General features: G+C 42.6%; 1 protein-coding gene across 3 annotated transcripts in view; it reads right to left on the reverse strand.

Annotated features, from left to right (window-relative positions):
* UBTD2 (ubiquitin domain containing 2) overlaps nucleotides 1-17,722 on the reverse strand; it is a 70,258-nt gene that overhangs the window by 22,003 nt on the left and 30,533 nt on the right. The window contains exon 1 of one of the 3 annotated variants that reach the window (XM_084763377.1): nucleotides 11,376-11,734. The exons of the other annotated variants lie outside the window; for them this stretch is intronic. The gene's annotated coding sequence lies outside the window, so the exon portion shown is untranslated. Of the gene's footprint in view, nucleotides 1-11,375; nucleotides 11,735-17,722 lie in introns of those variants that run through there. 3 annotated transcript variants of the gene reach the window in all.

Consider the following 17,722-nt stretch of genomic DNA (forward strand, 5'->3'; position numbering starts at 1 on the left):
TCAAGTGTTAGTGGCACATGCTTTTATTAATCTCAGCACTTGAGAGGCTGAGGAAGATGGATCTCTGAATTTGAGGATAGCCTGGTCTACAGAACTATTGCCAGGACATTCGGGACTACATAGGGAAATTCTGTCTTGAAAAACCAAACATTATTTAATTAATTAATTTTAATTAACTAGCTACAGGAGATTTGGGAGATGGTTTAGTCAGTAAAATGCCTGTGGTACAAGCAGGAGATGGAGAGGAGACAGGCAGATTTCTGGAGCTCACTGGCCAGCCAGTATGGACAAAGCAGTGAACTCCACATTTAGTGAGAGATCCCATTAAAAAAAAAAAAAGTCAAGTGGAAAGTGACTGAAGAGGACACCAACAGTGACCTCTGGCCTTCACATGCACACACACATACACACATACAAAGACTGTGGATGGGGAACATTAGCTCAATTGATGAAATACTTGGCTCTGCAAGTATTAGGACCCAAATTTAATCCCTACAAACCACAATTTAAAAGGCACATGTTTATAATTCCAGATTTGAGAGGTAGAGACAAGCAAGTCTTTGGGGTTTGCTGCCAGCTAGCTTAGCCTATTGGTGAGTTCTAAACTAATTAGAGACCTAAAAACAAGATAGGTGGCTCCTGAGGCTGACATCTGGCCTCCTCAGGCACACATTTGCACCACTGCCCCATAAACATACATACATACAAGCAGGTGACCCGCCTGGTCTACACAGCAGAGTTCCACGAAAGCCAAGACTACAAGGAGAGAGCCTGTCTCAAAACAAAAAACAACAAACAAAACCACAAGAAAAACTAAGAGTTCTGTACAATGGGTAACTATAAACAATATGGAAATTTTCTGAACAAAAGTTCTATTTTGTTCATTAAAACATTCGCACACACATGCACATACACCAACACCAAAAATAGTAGTATTCACCAGAATGAATGGCAGATATTATAACAAATCACACTGGAAAGTAAATGGTGTGAAATAGTTTGAATCTCAGGATCTTTGGACATATAAAGTCTGGAAGTTGGAACTGGGCAAATCCAAAAAGACAAAAGGCAACTTTTCAGTGTTTAAGGAAAACGAACCAGACCACCAAATTCAGGAAGAAACTGATTAGAGGAATGCTTCCTCCTCCAGTTTCTCTTCTGAGAGCTCAGAATGCCGTCCTCTGAAACTCAAGCAAAAGCTAGTCTGTAGAAAAGTAGTACACAGGGATGAAATTCACATTTGCTTTCTTTTTTCTTGGAGGAACCAGGAATCAAACAGGTAATACTGGGTTGATGCAAAAATCTCTCAACCACAAAGAACTGAAAGAATAGTCATGCCAGCTAGACAGCGGCAGCGCACACCTTTAATCCCAGCACTTGGGAGGCAAAGGCACGAGGATCTGAGTTCAAAGCCAGCTTGGTCTACAGAGGTAGTTCCAGGACCTACATAGCCATTCCTACCTATGGATCTGTAGCATATATTATGACAGGCATTAAAAAAAGCTTACTAGACAGAAGTAAAAAGAAAATCAAACCATGATGAAAAGATAAGAAATGTTAGGAAAGAGTGGGCGGGTAATAACTGACAGTGCAGTGGGAAGCAGGGAAGGTATGCATCATAATTCATTGTTCCATATTTAGCTGCAGAAAGAATATCTATTTAAAAGAACCTAAACCCTTTCTAAAGTATGCATAAATTTAATGACCCTCCCCTTACTGGCCTAGTCTATGCAAAATAAAATGACTCACCAGGAGTGGTGGCACATGCCTTTGATCCCAGGGAGGCAGGTGGATCTCTGTGAGTTCAAGGCCAGCCTGGTCTACAAAGTGAGTCCAGGACAGGCCAAGGCTACACAGAGAGACCCTGTCTTGAAAAAATAAAAACAAACAAGAACAAAACAAAAACAAATAAAAATACTCTAGCCCCTGGGAAATCTCAATCTTTCCCAGGCTACATTCCTAGGGGAGAGGGCTAACTAATATGGTAAAATACATTTGGTTTGACACACAAATTGATGTTTTGGCCCTCTAATTTGTCTTAGTGTAATGCAAAGCAGGCAAATTCTAAAAGGATAAGCATAACAGTAGGAAATCCAATGTACTTAGCAGCACAGCTGGAAATAAAATCCATGTCTCCTTATATAATCAACAAATAGGTATTGCTTATTCTAGATGACATTATACTTGTGTCTCTGAGGTTTGATTCAATTTTGAACAATTCAATCTGTAGTAATGGCTTTCCCCTATATTTTTCAAATAATACTGGAAAGTAAAGCTAAAGCACCATTCTCATGAGGTATCTGAAATATGTCCAAAACCCACGATTTACCCACTGGTTCCACCAAGGAAATGCACAGGTAAATTCCATTTTCTGCTACGGTATCCTCTACATGCGCCAAAAAGTTTATACTCAACACTCAGTTCACTGAGCAGGAAGTAAAGAGGAGGGCATGGTAACAAGGAAGCAGACTCAGTGTGCCATCTACTAGGATAACACAGCAGGTTGACCCGAACAGTTCTAGACTCTCACATAGTGTAAATATTCTCAACATGTCACTTGGCGTAGTTTCTCTTATCATTGTGATTCTCAACAAAACCTCTACAATCTATCTAATCAGGGGAACTCCAAAACGAGATCAAAACAAAACAACTCAGACCTCAAACTGAGTATGATGGCACCCACATACAATTCCAATTACCCAGAAGGCTGAGACAGGAGGATAGGAAATTTGAGTCTAGCCTAAGCAACACAGCAAGACCCCAGTCTCAAAACAAAGAAACAAAAAATCCAAAAGGCTCCAGCCAGGGATGGGGTGTGGTAGCCCACACCTTTAATCTCAGCACCCACGAGGCAGAGGCAGGTGGATCTCTGAATTTAAGGCCAACTTGGTCTACAGGGCTGAGTTCTAGGAAAGCCAGGGCCACAGAGAAATTCTGCCTTGAAAAACCAAAAACCAAAACAACCCCGCCCCCCATAAAGGAGGTTCTCAAATACAGAAAGCCAATAGAAAAACAAAGAAAAACAATTCTTACATATGTGAAATACTTTCCTTACCTATGTGAGGTGACTTTATTTCTGCGGCTCATATTTGTACTAAGCATAACACACACACAAACACACACACACTGATACATTTATGTTGGTTAAGGTAGCCATCATTTCAAATGTGTATTGCCAAAAAGTTCCACAACAATTGCTCTGCAGAAATAAATAAAACAAAATAAGTATTCACCATGAAAATATGAAATATGCTCATCTCATTTATGTCTAGGCCTCTGAACCATAAACATACATATTTGATATTTGTATCATCTGAGTGCATAACATCCACTATTAAAATGACCAAATCTGTGACAAACATTATTATTTTGGAAAAGTCACAGATTTTTGACTTCTTTTTTTTTTTTTTTTTTTTACATCTATGAGTGTTTTACCTGCATGTGTGTGTGCATCGTGTGTGAGCAATGCCCACAGAGGCTAGAGAGAGTGTTGGAGCCCCTGAAACTGAGGTTACAGACAGTTGTGAGCTGCCATGTGGGTGCTAGGAATTGAACTCAGGTCCTCTGGTAGAACAGCCAGTGCCCTTAACCACACAGCCATCCCTCTAGCCCTACAGTACAGAATCTTCACTGCACCTTAAAAATTTCATGCTGGCTTCAATAGAGTACCAAAACAAGTAAAAAAGAGCTTTACAATAACCTATGTCAGGGTTACTGCTTAATATATCATTAGTTAAATTGGAAAAAATAAGCTTTTAGCAAATTAATTCAAGCTGTCCTTTCATTAAAACATGAAAATGGCTTGGGTGGCTAGTGACAGAACCTGGGTCCTCTGCAAGAGCAGCAAGTGTTCTTAACTACTGAGGTATTTCTCTAGCCCCTTTCCTTATAAACTTTAAACATTGTTTTCTCACTCTATAATGTATTTAATACTAAAAAGCTAAAGGCTTGCTTTTCAGATGGAACTAAGTAGCATATGACCTTAAATATATTTACTATACAGCTAAAAGCATTTTACTACAAATGCATTTAGACATTGTTTATAAGAAACAATTATCTCTGGGGACTGGGAAACTAGCTCAGTTTGCTGTGCAAACGTGAGGACCTGAGTTTGATGAAGAACTTATACAAGAAGCTGTGAATGATATAATACCCTTGTAATTCTAGTGCTGGAGAGATAGAAACAGAAACAGAGGCTCACCAGCCAGTCAAGCTGACCTAATTCCAGGCCTAAGAAATGACATCTGATGATGATGATGATGATGATGATGATGATGATGTGGTGTGTGTGTGTGTAAGGAGAAGGGCAAGGGGAGGAGAAAGAGAATCAAAGATCTTAAAAATGACTCATGATTATCATTATTTCCTTCCTTTGGGCCTTCTTTGAAAAATCCCTGACTTAATGTTTAGGACTCATCAGGTAAGAGAGAGACCACAAACTTAGTCAAGATAAAAATACCAAGATATGACTGGCAATACTAGCTGAAATGAACAGAAACCTGGAAAGCATCAAGTTCCCTAATCCAATGCCTGGGGCTGGGGAGGACTATTTAAAGAGATCTTGATCAAAAGACAAATTACCGTCTCAAGTAATTTTCAAGTATTTAAAGCAGGGAGAACCAAGAAAGGTTCTGCTCCTATGTGCTACTGACTAGAGCACCAAAAGCATAAAAACATAAGGAAAAGACTCTTGCCACTTCAGAGCTGAGGACAGTGCAGAATTCTGACAGCAGATTTTACCACCCTCCCAGAGCTGGCAGGAACCTGCAACCCCCCCATAGGTCTTAAGAGGGGAATGACCTTGACAACATCTAACAATTTCTTACTCAGCCCTACTATAGCCTAGCAAAGCCAGCATCAGAGTCTTAAGATAGATACGAAACAGCTGATGTTGTATTTATTTATTTTTACTGTATTTGTTTGTAGGTTTCTCTGTGTAGCCTTAGCAGTCCCGGAAGTTAATCTGTAGACCAGACTGGCCTAGAACTCATAGAGATCCACCTGCCTCTGCCTCTCAAGGTGCCTCTGCTGAGATTAAAGGCATGTGTCACCAACACCAGGCTGCTGTTCTTATTAATGTTATTATAAACAAAGATTTTGTTAAAGAAGAAAAAACATAAAAATAACATCAACTCTGGATTGGAAATGTCAATATAAGCTTATGACCTAAAGATGCTATCTCTTTGACTAAAGGCCTGGAGTGACAACCTAGCAGAGCTAGGTAATAACTTGAGTTCCAGAGCTTAATTCTAAGTGACACCCTCAACTTAAAGGACACACAGCAAAGAAAGTTTGGCACACACCAAAGAAAGTTAAACCAAGCACTGCGCCTCAGTGACATCAGTATTTGAGTACTTTCACACACATACAAAACTGCAGAAACCAAAATCCTGTGGGTAGTGTGTACAGCACTCATCTCTGAGCCTGTAATCACTCACTATTGGGTCTATATGATCACCTTAGCGTCTCATTGTTATTGACTGTTTGTATCCCTTTGAATTCCTATGTAAAGCCACAATACCAAAGCATAGCATCTAGAGGAAGAACCATTGGGCGGTAGTAAGTTCATGAGGATGGGACCCTCACAGACAGACCTGTTAAGAAACAGAAATGACCTAAAAACATCTTAACTCTTAAGATAGACGTTTTAAGTTGACAGAGATGAGATATGATAGATATTGATTCTCATTAAGAATTTTAGAATATCAACATAAGGAAAGATGTTTTCTACAAAGTTGCCAAATACAATTAGCCAAAATACCATGAATGTAACATTTACATAATCCCTGATTGTTCTGTGGTTCTTTTGGCTGTATGTAATTTTTAAATTTATGTGTAATAATATAAATGTATATGCCAAAATAAAATCTTTAGGGGGGGGGGAAAGAAAGAGACAGAAATGAGCCAGGTGGTGGCAGCATATGGGTTTAATCCCAGCACTCAGGAGGCAGAGGTAAGTGGATCTCTGTGAGTTCAAAGTTAGCCTGGTCTACAAAGTGAGATCCAGGACAGCCAGGGCTACACAGAGAAACCTTGTCTTGGAAACACCAAGAGGAACTTTACTACTAACCATCAAATCAGCCACAACCTCAATATTAAAGATTCCAATGTTCAGCATTGTGAGAAATAAAGTTCAGTAGTCACCCAGTCCACAGCATTTTGTTACAGCAACCTGACCTGACTAAAACAGACTGCCACCAGAAGCAGGGCACTATTGTAACAAATACCTAGCAACATAAAAGTGAGCATTTCAGTGCATACCTTTAATCCCAGCACTCAGGAGGCAGAGGCAGGTAGATCTCTGATTTCAAGGCCAGCCTTGTCTACAAAGTGAGTTCCAGGGTGGCCAGGGCTATATAGAGAAACTCTGTCTCAAACCACCACCTCAACCACCACCACCACCACCACCACCACCACCACCACCACCACCACCACCACCATCACCACCATCACCAGAAAAAACCCAAATGAAACAAAACCCAACCACCAAAACCCCTAAAAAAAAAAAAAAGTAGAAGTGACTGCATAGAAGAAGAGCATTGCCACTGTAACAAAACGCCTAAGAAAATAGACATATGAGAAAATGTGTGTTTGGGCTCACAATTTTGGAGGTTCCTGCCTAGATCCTTTGTGCATGTGAACAGGCCCACACTAGTGGAAGCACATGACCCAGTCCTAACTGATCATCTCATCCTGAGCAAAGAGGCAAGAAGAATAAGCAGACTGCCAGGATTCCTCATCAAGGTCCTGAAAGACCTAAAGGTCTCCACCAGGTCCTATGCCCTCCCTAAACATCACCCTGGAGATGAAGTCTTTAAGATGTGAGACTTTAAGAAGACATTCAAACTCTAAACTACAGCAAAGATGTTTTAGGTACATGATAGAAAAAGCCAGTATCACTAAAAAGGGTCTGCTAAAGGCAGTTCTAAGGAGTGTTCTATAAGAAAAGAGGGGCTGTCAGACGGTGGTGGTGCACACTTTTAATCCCAGCACTTGGGAGGCAGAGGCAGGTGGATTGCTGTGAGTTTGAGGCCAGCCTGGTTTACAGAGAGTCTAGGACAGTCAAGGTTGTCCTAGGGCTATGCTGAGAAACCCTGTCTCGAAAAAACGAAAGAAAGATAGAAAGAAAGAAAGAAAGAAAGAAAGAAAGAAAGAAAGAAAGAAAGAAAGGAAGGAAAGGAAAGAGGAGCTGACCACATCGCTCATTAAGGAAAGGTGATTGCTCAATCCCTGGGACCCATATGATAGAAAGACTGACTCCTGGAATGTGTCCTCTGACCTCCACATGAACTGTGTAAAGTGTGTACCATACCTCTACCCACACCCCCATACTCACAGTGTGTGTGTGTGTGTGTGTGTGTGTGTGAGAGAGAGAGAGAGAGAGAGAGAGAGAGAGAGAGAGAGAGAGAGAGAGACAGACAGACAGACAGAGACAGAGACACAGAGAGAGACAGAGAAAATAAATGTAATAAAATGTGAAAGAAAGAAAGAAAATCTGAGGTCCTTCAGGTTCTAGAGAAGGTTTGAATAGTCACAAAAAGGATAGTGACAGAAACATGGAAAGTAAATGCCACTGTAATGACACGTCAGATAGAAACAAGAAATCTGTTACTGGACTGGAACAAAGGTGACCATGGTTATAAAGTGGCAAAAACCTTGACTGAACTGTGTTCACACTTTAGTAGGAGCAGTGAACTGGTTATTTAGCTAAGGTGACTGCATATGTATGACTGAGGGAGCACCTTCATCTCCTCTACTGCACATAATATAGAAGGAAAGAGAATAAAGACACAATGTTCAGCAAAAAGGGATCAGAACCCAGAGGATTCACAAAACTCATTGCACTCAACACTCATATTACAAAAACAAACTGGGTGGGTACAGAACAGCTTAGCCTTCAACAGGCCAAACATTCTGTATGCAGCTTTGAGTTCCTACTTAGGTATAGCTTTTAGGTCTGTGTCTAATCTCCTACATATTCTCGTGTTCAATGAGCAGCAAAACTAACCAGGCTCAACAGTAAGAGCCGAGCAACAGAAAGGAACTGTGGGGAAACACTCTCTATGGGATGGAGCTTATGTAGGACAAAGTCTAACTCAGTAACAATACTTCAAAGGGTGCTTAATTTCATGTGGTAAATTGCAAGATTACCTTTTCTTCCTTCCAGTTCTTTTTTTGTTTGGTTTGGTTTTTCAAGACAGGGTTTCTCAGAGCAGCCCTAGGTGGCCTGGAACTTGCTTAGTAGTCTAGGCTAGCCTTGAACTCAAGAGATCTGCCTGCCTCTATCTACCCTGAGTACCAGTATTAAAGGTGTGCACTACCACACCCAGCTTCCTCTTAGTTCTGTTAAAATATCCTTGGACATCTGGTATAGGCCAAAAATGTAAGCCTGGCTCTCCTTTGTTCCTAGGGCCATAGGCCACCAGTCCCGAGGAACATGGGAACAGGAGTGATGAACTGGAAACTGGTGACTACGAACATGACTGGAAATGACCTCCTGGTATCAGCTTTGGGGCAGCAGATCAATTTTATTGGGTGAATGAAAGTTATATAGAACTTTGGGGGAGGGAGTAAGGATATCCAGGGTGGGCAAAGGTCATTGGCTGGAGGGCTAAGGCACTGAGATACTGAGATGCCACATTTGCACAGGGAAGCATTTCAAGAATCCCAGGTGCTTGCTGAAAGGGTTCTAATCAGGAGAAAGGGAGTTGGACCAGTAATTTCCCTAAGGGCTTTGTGACATTTCTGAGGTAGAGGGTGTAGGGGCCCAGGACCCCCAGGCAAAGAGGAAGCTTTCTAGACAGAGGGCATCCTCAATTTTCTGCTGAGCTCAGTGCTTTCCTTAGCAGGAGGGTTTCCCAACCGAATACCATTGAGGTTTATCTTTCTCACTGACTATAGCAAAAATCTGGGACAAAACGCAAAAAGCAACTAACTGAAAGTTCTGAAAAGTTGATGATAGTGACAGACAGGAGCCAAACTTAAAGACACATTCTCACTGGACTGCTTAGTCTTCCATTTATCATTATTTTCTCTCTCTCTGATTTGACCTACAACAGTTTCATTATGGAAATGCAACAAGATGGACTAAACTATGAAAGAATCTAGCTTCTGGTAGAGTAGCCAGAAAAGGAATTCTTAGAATAAAACGAGGGGCTGGCCAGCCTCAGATTTAGTGAGAGATTTATTTTTTATTTTTTTAAGATAAGGTCTCAAGTAACTCAGGGTAACCTGTAACTTTATATTACATATGTTCACTATTATGCCTGATTTATGCAGTACTAGGGACTAAATCCAGGGCTTGCTCGTGCTAGATAAGTACTCCACCAATTAAGCCACATTTCCAGCTAAACACCTTAACTTAAAATAACATGAACTGATTGAGGATACCAACCTCATGCATACTGCACACTAGCTCAGGTAAGTGCAGATGTGCACACACCACACCCACACTTGACAGGGTGGTCAGCAAAAACTAAATGAGAAAACCTGCTTTTGAGACAAAGCAACCAGGAAAAAAAAAATACAACATGAAGAAAGTGGGGGTTCTTTTCTTCTCTAACCTTTCACCATTTTCTTTCATCATGTTGCCCTAAAAGGCATGTAGGAAGTAGTTGAGGGGAACCTTTTCCACTTAAAAGGTAGAGAATACTGGCCTTTGGAGAATGGGGAGACGGATGGATGAATGGGCAGATAGGTAACTCCACAATACAAACTGGAGAATAACCTAAAATTCTGTGTTTGAGCTGAGGTAAATTTCCAATTCACCCTGATCTGCGCACGCGCGCGCGCGCGCGCACACACACACACACACACACACACACACACACACACACTGGCAATAAAGCAGCACAGTAATGGCTCAGATATAAACAAACTAGCAATTACCAGGCTGGTGCTGCTATTAAGCCTAACAAAGGCTTTGAAAAGCAAATCAGCATCAGAACAACTAACACAGAAAAAACTCAGTCTGAAGTAACCAGGCTGAGGGTGAAACAGAGCAAAGCAAACTGATATCTTCAGGAAATGTAATAAAGACCTAGACTCTCAAATGTTCAGGGTATCCAGGAAACAGTCGAGTATTACTCAATACAAAATAAATATGTGACCAATTTTCAAGAGAAAAGATGATAAACAAATGGAAAATTCTGAGATGATCCAGATGTTGAAATGATCAAAGACTTTAAAAGTTACAATCCTGTTTCATGAGACTAAAACCAAAATGGATTAAAAAGTTCTTCCCTCTTCCTTTGTTTTAGTTTTTGAGACAGGTCTCACTATTATGTAGGTCACACTATCTTTGAACTCACCATTCTCCTGCATCACCCTTCTTAGTACTAGGAATACAAGCATGCACAGGAATACAAGAAGCACAAAAGAAGTTCTTTGCAGAAGCAAACTATCCTCAACAAACAAATATAAATTCTAGAAATGAGGCTAGATGCGGCGGTGCATGCCTTACATGCTAGCACTTAGGAGGCAGAGGCAGGTAAATCTCCCAAGTTTGAAGTCAGTCGGAGCTACAAAGTGAGACCCTGTTTCAACAAACAATTAGACAAATAAATCTAGAAATGAAAAATACAGCACTTAAGACAAGATTACCCCTAGAAGGCAGGAGGACTTAACTGAATGTTCTCTAACAAAGAAGTGTAGTTGAAAGAATATTTAGGTGTGCTGGACAATTTTGCAGGGCCACACTACCCTGTCCCATTCTTGCCTGAGGAGTTAACGCCAATGTGAAGCATGCAGGCTGAAATCACAGCTTCATGCTTCCTGTATCTTCAAACTTTTTATGAGACCAGGGAAACACCAAGCAGGTCTTAACCTGTTAAGCACAGAGATCAGTGTCTATCTACATTGTTAGTTGGATTATTTAATTTTATATTCTGTAAGAATGGCCTGCAGTTGTCAAAGCAGGCACATGTGTTCAACAGTGACTTCAAGGTTTGAGGCAAGGCTGAGAGAGAAATCTTATGAGTTCATCTTTGAGTTCAAGGCCACCTTAGTCTACAGAGCAAGTTCCAGACAGCCAGAGCTCCCGTCTTGAAAAAAATAAACAACAACAACAAAAAAGAAACTTGGGGGTTCTTTTTGCCCTTATATTTCAGAGTTCCATCTTAAGGACACCATGTGGGCATGTGGTGAAAGATGCATAAATATCAGGTGAATGTAAAGACAATATTAAAAATTCTTCAAGATGTATTTTGCTGGCTGCTTCTAGTAAGAAAGCCGTTTCATCATCTGATAGGACTGACCTCAAGCTTTTGGCTAAACTAGACCAGAGTAATACTGTCTGTATGTACCATGAGGGGTAAAATAAGGGGAGAAACTCATGAAGGATAAATGTCTACCCGACAACCTGTGCAGAAACTCACCTGATTTTCTTCCCCAACACCACTCTCTGTCCCTTTTGCCTTTTCATCACTCTCATGACAAGTTCAGAAAGCTAGCAGCCTTCGGGATCCCCAGCAGCACCCCTTGACTGGAAGGTGCTGTCCTGGCAGAAGTGGTGTTCAATCTCTAGAGTTCATGCAGTGTCAGCAGTAATCCAGTTTCTTAGTGGTCAGGGAGGGATCCTTTGTCCTTGGCTTCAAAAACAGACTCTGATGGTAGAGAGCTCTACTGGAACACACTCATGAGGAGTAACAGGCGGGTTGCAGACATCCTGTGGAGTGATCTCCTGGCTCTGGAGAGCTTCCATGTCAACACTATTTGAGAAGACTGTTGCTTTGGGCTTAAGGTGATAATAGAACAGTTGCTAGTAAAATACAAGCTGCAAACCCCGACCCAAGTTATGCATTCTGCTACTATTACAAGGTATTAACCATCTTTTCTGCCCTCAGTTACTGTTTGTCAGCAACAGAAGAGCCTGCATCAAACTGGGGTCAGCACAGATCATGGAGTATCAAGCCACATACTAACTAAGGCAAAGGACTAGCAAGGAAGAGCCATTACCTGACAGCTCCATGGGAAGTTATCTTTCCATTCCTCAGATCTCTTTGGCATTTAAGAGGAGACAACTGACCATTTTTGAGCAGGCAGCCACTGTGCAGTCTACGGTCTCTGAAACTGCCATGGTGGATGCTAAGGTCTCAGCTAGTGAACACTCAGCAGATACAAAGCACTACAAGTCCTGTCTGGAGGACCAGACACAGAACCACGGATTCAAGAGAATATACAGTAAAGTTGTTGGATTTTTAAAATTTTTTTTGGGGGGGGGGAGATGGTCGGATGGACAGACACAAAACCAACTAATTTGGATTAATTTTTGGGCCAGAGACAGCACTCATTTGGGAATCATCTCAGTAGATGAATTTGGAGCCTTGGGGTGGGGTGGGAGTGGGGTCACACAGCTCTCATGTGAAAAATGGCATCACATATCACTGCCTGTGGGGAGCCACAGAGCCCTTTGTAGACCCCCGCCTCCACATGGCGCCTGGCATGCAGCCGGAGCCGCCTCGATTTAAACAAACAATCCCTTATTTGAAAAAGGTCCGCTGCTCGCGAGCCTATCAGTGCGTGAGACGTGGCTTGGTGTGACTGGCTGTTTGGGTGGTATAAATGAGCGTGAGGGGAGTGGCTGGGGGGATTTTCAGAAAAAGAAGGCCTGAGTAAAGCTGCTTAGGAGAAGAACCGGTGGTCGCATCTTTCTTGCCGGTCGAGCAAGGCGGGGCAAGTGGTGGCCCGTACGGGGACCCGACTCCCCCACCGTCAAGTTCAGAACTCCAAGTGGTCAGGGATTGCCAGCGGGTAAGTTCCTGGTAAGTGGAGCTTACGACCCCTGGGGAAGGGGAAAGTCCTCGGGAGGGAGCTAATTCTTAGGTCTCCAGGAGGGAGCCAATAAGTGAAAATATGGGTGAGTCACAGTCTCCTCCGGTTTTCGCTGCTCTTCAAGAGCTGTTAAAATCAAAGGGAATCAAATTAAAGAGTAAAACTTTGGAAACCTTTCTATCAGAATGTGATACCGTAGCCCCCTGGTTTGCTGTATCGGGTCAACTAGCCTCCTCGAGCTGGGACAAGTTAGGGAGAGATCTAGACTTCGCCTGGGAACAAGGCGATCTGAAAGGAGGTATAAGACCTATATGGAGGCTGGTACGCAGTTGCTTGGAGGATACCAGATGCTCACAGGCTCTGGAAGTAGGGAAACGGGCTTTAGAGCAGCTCAAAGAAGAAAGGTCTTTGAAGTCAGAGAAAGGGGACACATCAAGCGACAGTTTAGATGTGGAAGAAGATACTGAGGAATTAGCAGAAAAAATGGAGAGGTCCACCTTGTATTCAGACCTGACTCCATTTAAAAAGGGGAAGTTGCCAAAGGAGGAAGTGACTAGAACTGGTGCGGAAGTTACCATGCCTCCTCATTACATTCCTAATCCAGGGCCAGAGGCAACTACAAGCACTCGATCTCTCTGCCGGCAAGTTTGGAGGGACGTTAGAGCTGGTGCCTTGGGTTTTCCAGTGTTCCAGGATGCTCAGGGACAGCGCTACCATGAGCCCCTAGAATTCAAAATTGTGAAGTCCCTTGCCGAGTCGGTACGTGCCTATGGCATTTTGGCTTCCTTCACAGTGGCGCAGGTTGAAGCGCTGAGCAGACACTGCATGACGCCCACGGATTGGGGTAGCCTCGCTAAAGCCTGCCTCACTCCTGGTCAATACCTTGATTTTAAGGCCTTTGTAATAGAATTTGCCGCTGAACAGGCCGCCGCTAATGCTGCGGCGGGAAATCCAGCCTGAGACAGGGACATGCTTCTAGGACAGGGCCGATTTGCAAATCAACAGACAGGGTATCCAATGCAAGTGTATGAGCAGATTAACCAAATTGCCATTAGGGCATGGAAGGCCTTACCCAATAAAGGGGAGGTAAGTGGGAACCTGACCAAGATCATCCAAGGTACCACAGAACCGTTTTCTGATTTCATTGCCCGCATGGTTGAGGCAGCAGGGAGAATCTTCGGGGACCCAGATGTCCCCATGCCCCTGGTTAAGCAGCTAGTGTATGAACAATGCACAAAGGAATGCCGTGCTGCCATCACTCCTTATAAGGGCAAGGGAATAGAAGCCTGGATGAAAGTTTGTCGAGAACTGAGCCGCTGGACTGGCCGCTGCAGTAGTACAGCTCTCGAGAGGAAGGAAGTCTGCTCCCCCTGGCGCTTGTTTCAAGTGTGGCAAACATGGACATTTAAAAAGACAATGCCCTGAGAGAGGAAGTGGACAGGGAGGGGGAGGAAACACTCAACCGAGACAACCAAGTTTGTGCCCCAAATGCAAAAAGGAAAACCACTGGGCAAGTGAGTGTAGATCGGTGAAAGATATTAATGGTCAGCCTTTGACACCTGGCTATGGTGGAGCTTGTCCAAAAAATGGACAGCGGGGTCTACGTCCCCAGGGCCCGCAAATATATGGGGCCGTGGACAATGGGAACCAGGAAAGCTGGGAGGAGGAGAGGTGGCCATCTCTCCGTCGTCCCAAAAACCACGGAGAGACACTTCGGGTTCCGCAGGGTTGGACCTCCGTTCCATCACCAGACTTGTATTAACCCCCCAAATGGGTGTCCAATTAATAGAGACTGACTTCAAAGGACCCCTGAAGCCTCAAACAGTGGGGCTCTTGATTGGGAGGTCCTCCACTGCTCTCCGAGGGTTAATAGTACATCCAGGCATCATTGACCTCGATTATTATGGTACTATTAAGATTATGGTTTCCTCGCCTCACGGTATTGTGGCCATATCACCAGGCAATTGCATAGCACAACTGGTGATTCTCCCTAGTCTACATACTAATTTTCCATCAGCTAAACAAGAGAGAGGAAAGAAAGGTTTTGGGTCCAGTGGAGTTGATTTAACTTTCCTCTCTTTGCAATTGGATAAGAGACCGATTTTGGATCTGTTAGTGGAGGGTAAAAGAATTTCAGGGTTGCTAGATACCGGAGCCGACCGCAGCATTATTGCCAAAAAGGACTGGCCTACTGCTTGGCCCGTTCAAATTTCTTCACAGATCTTGCAAGGACTGGGATATGCCAAAGCCCCTGACATGAGTTCCACAATGCTAAAATGGCAGGGTCAGGAGGGTCATGCTGGAGAAATTCAGCCCTATGTCCTTGACCTGCCGGTCACCCTATGGGAAAGAGATTTATTACAAGACTTGGGCTTTAGACTAACTAATGAATACTCGAAAGAATCACAGGGAATAATGAACCATATGGGTTATCATCCCAGTTTTGGCCTAGGAAAATATCTCCAGGGACGGCATTCTCCTATAGAGCCAAAACAAAAACAAGGGAAAGAGGGTTTGGGTTTTTCTTAGGGGCCGCTGGGGAGGGGACTCCCATTACATGGAAGACTGAGGACCCTGTATGGGTTCCCCAGTGGCCACTTTCCTCAGAGAAATTACAGGCAGCCACAACCCTTGTTCAGGAACAGCTTAGCTTAGGACATATTCAACCTTCTGTGTCACCCTGGAATACCCCCATTTTCGTTATTAAAAAAGAAGTCTGGAAAATGGAGGCTGTTGCATGACTTAAGAGCTATTAATGAGCAAATGCAAGTGATGGGACCAATTCAGTGTGGGCTCCTGCTACTTTCTACCCTGCCTCAGAATTGGCCCATAATTGTTATTGATATCGAAGACTGCTTTTTTTCCATTCCTTTAAATGAAAGGGATTGGGAACGTTTTGCTTTCACAGTTCCTTCTTGGAATCATGAAAAGCCAGATCAGAGATATGAATGGGTAGTGTTGCCACAAGGTATGGCTAATAGTCCTATGATGTGTCAGCTTTATGTAGGACAAGCTATTGAGCCATTGAGGAAAAGATAGCCCAAATTAAGATGTATCCACTATATGGACGACATCCTTCTGGCACACAATGATGAAACCCTTTTGCATACAGCTTTCTCCGAACTAGACCAATTGCTGCGACAAAGGGGATTGTCTATAGCCCCTGAGAAGGTACAACAAGACACCATAGTGAGTTATTTAGGAGCAAAGATTCTACCAAGACAAGTTTGCCCCCAAAAACTGCAGTTACGCCTGGATTGCCTACATACTTTAAATGATTTTCAGAAATTGTTAGGTGATATTAATTGGATTAGACCTTATTTAAAGATTCCAAATTATATCTTAAAGCCATTATTTGCAATTCTAGCGGGGGACAGTGATTTGAATTCCCCTTGACAATTAAATGAAGAAGCACGAAAGGCTTTAGATAAAGTTAATCAGGAATTGCAGAAAGCTTGCCTAAATAGAATAAAAGAAGGAATTCTCATTCAAATGTGCATTTTACAAACATCAGACCAATCTACAGGAATTCTATGGCAAGATGGACCTTTATTATGGATCCACCCAAAATGTTCTCCTGCAAAAACTATAGATCATTATCCCACAGCCATTGCAAAATTAGCCATGGAAGGCCTAAAACAGAGTTTACAATTCTTCGGTATGGTCCCTGAAAGAATTATTGTCCCTTATGATAGTCACCAACTTCAAGTTTTGTTTGCAACAGTTGATGAATGGGCTATTTTAAAAACTAGTTTTGATGGGTATTTTGACAATCATTATCCTAAACATCCATTGATGACCTTCTTTAAGGTACATCCAGTAGTGTTTCCAAAAATTACTCAATCCCAGCCCATTAGTGGAGCTGTTAATATCTTTACAGATGGATCAAAGACCGGTTGTGGGGTTTTCTTAGTTGAAGGTCAAAAACCAATCCTCATACAATTCCATCCTACATCACCTCAACAAATTGAGTTGCAAATTGTTTTAGAAGTTTTCAAAAGACATCCGGAACCCTTTAATTTAATCTCTGATTCTAATTATGTTGTGAATCTAGTAAAGACCTTGGAAGTAGCGGGGAATATCAGTGATAAGAGTCCCATTTTTGAAATAGTCAAAGAATTGCAGACAATAATCAGGGAAAGACATAAACCCTTTTTTGTACAGCACATTCGAGCTCATACAGGTCTTCCTGGTCCTCTGTCTATTGGTAATGATGTAGTTGATCGATGCATCCGCATGCAATTTGCCTTCATGGCCTCTAGCTTGGAGTTAGCAAAAGAATTTCATTCTAAGTTTCATGTTAATGCCCGGACCTTACAGGCTGAATTTCACATAACCCGAGCGGATGCTCGAGAAGTGGTGCTTCTGTGCCCACAATGTGTTATCCATCACCATCCTCCGTCCTATGGGGTGAATCCTCGTGGGCTTCGGCCGTTACAAGTTTGGCAAATGGATGTAACTCATTTCGCAGAATTTGGAAAATTAAAATATGTGCATGTATCAGTGGATACCTGCTCAGGTATCATTTTTGCTTCTCCCTTGACAGGGGAAAAGGCTTCCCATGTGATGACCCACTGCCTTGAGGCGTGGGCTGCATGGGGGAAACCACAACAACTAAAAACAAACAACAATGGCCCTGCTTACACAGCAGCATCTTTTGCTTCCTTTTGTGAACATATGGAAGTGACATTAAAACATGGATTGCCATACAATCCTCAAGGACAGGGAATAATTGAACGCACTCACAGGACCTTAAAGGAATGCTTAATAAAACAAAAAGGGGGAATAGGCAATGGCCGCACCCCGAAAGAAAGAATAGCTTTAGCCCTGTTTACTTTAAATTTTTTAAATCTGGATATAGATGAACGATCCGCTGCTGATCGCCATTCCTCCACTGTGCCTTGTGGACAAGGTTTGGTGAAATGGAAGGATGTCTTGACTGGTGTATGGC

Source organism: Acomys minous (assembly GCF_964271855.1).
Source record: "Acomys minous genome assembly, chromosome: 16".
NCBI classification, from domain to species: domain Eukaryota; kingdom Metazoa; phylum Chordata; class Mammalia; order Rodentia; family Muridae; genus Acomys; species Acomys minous.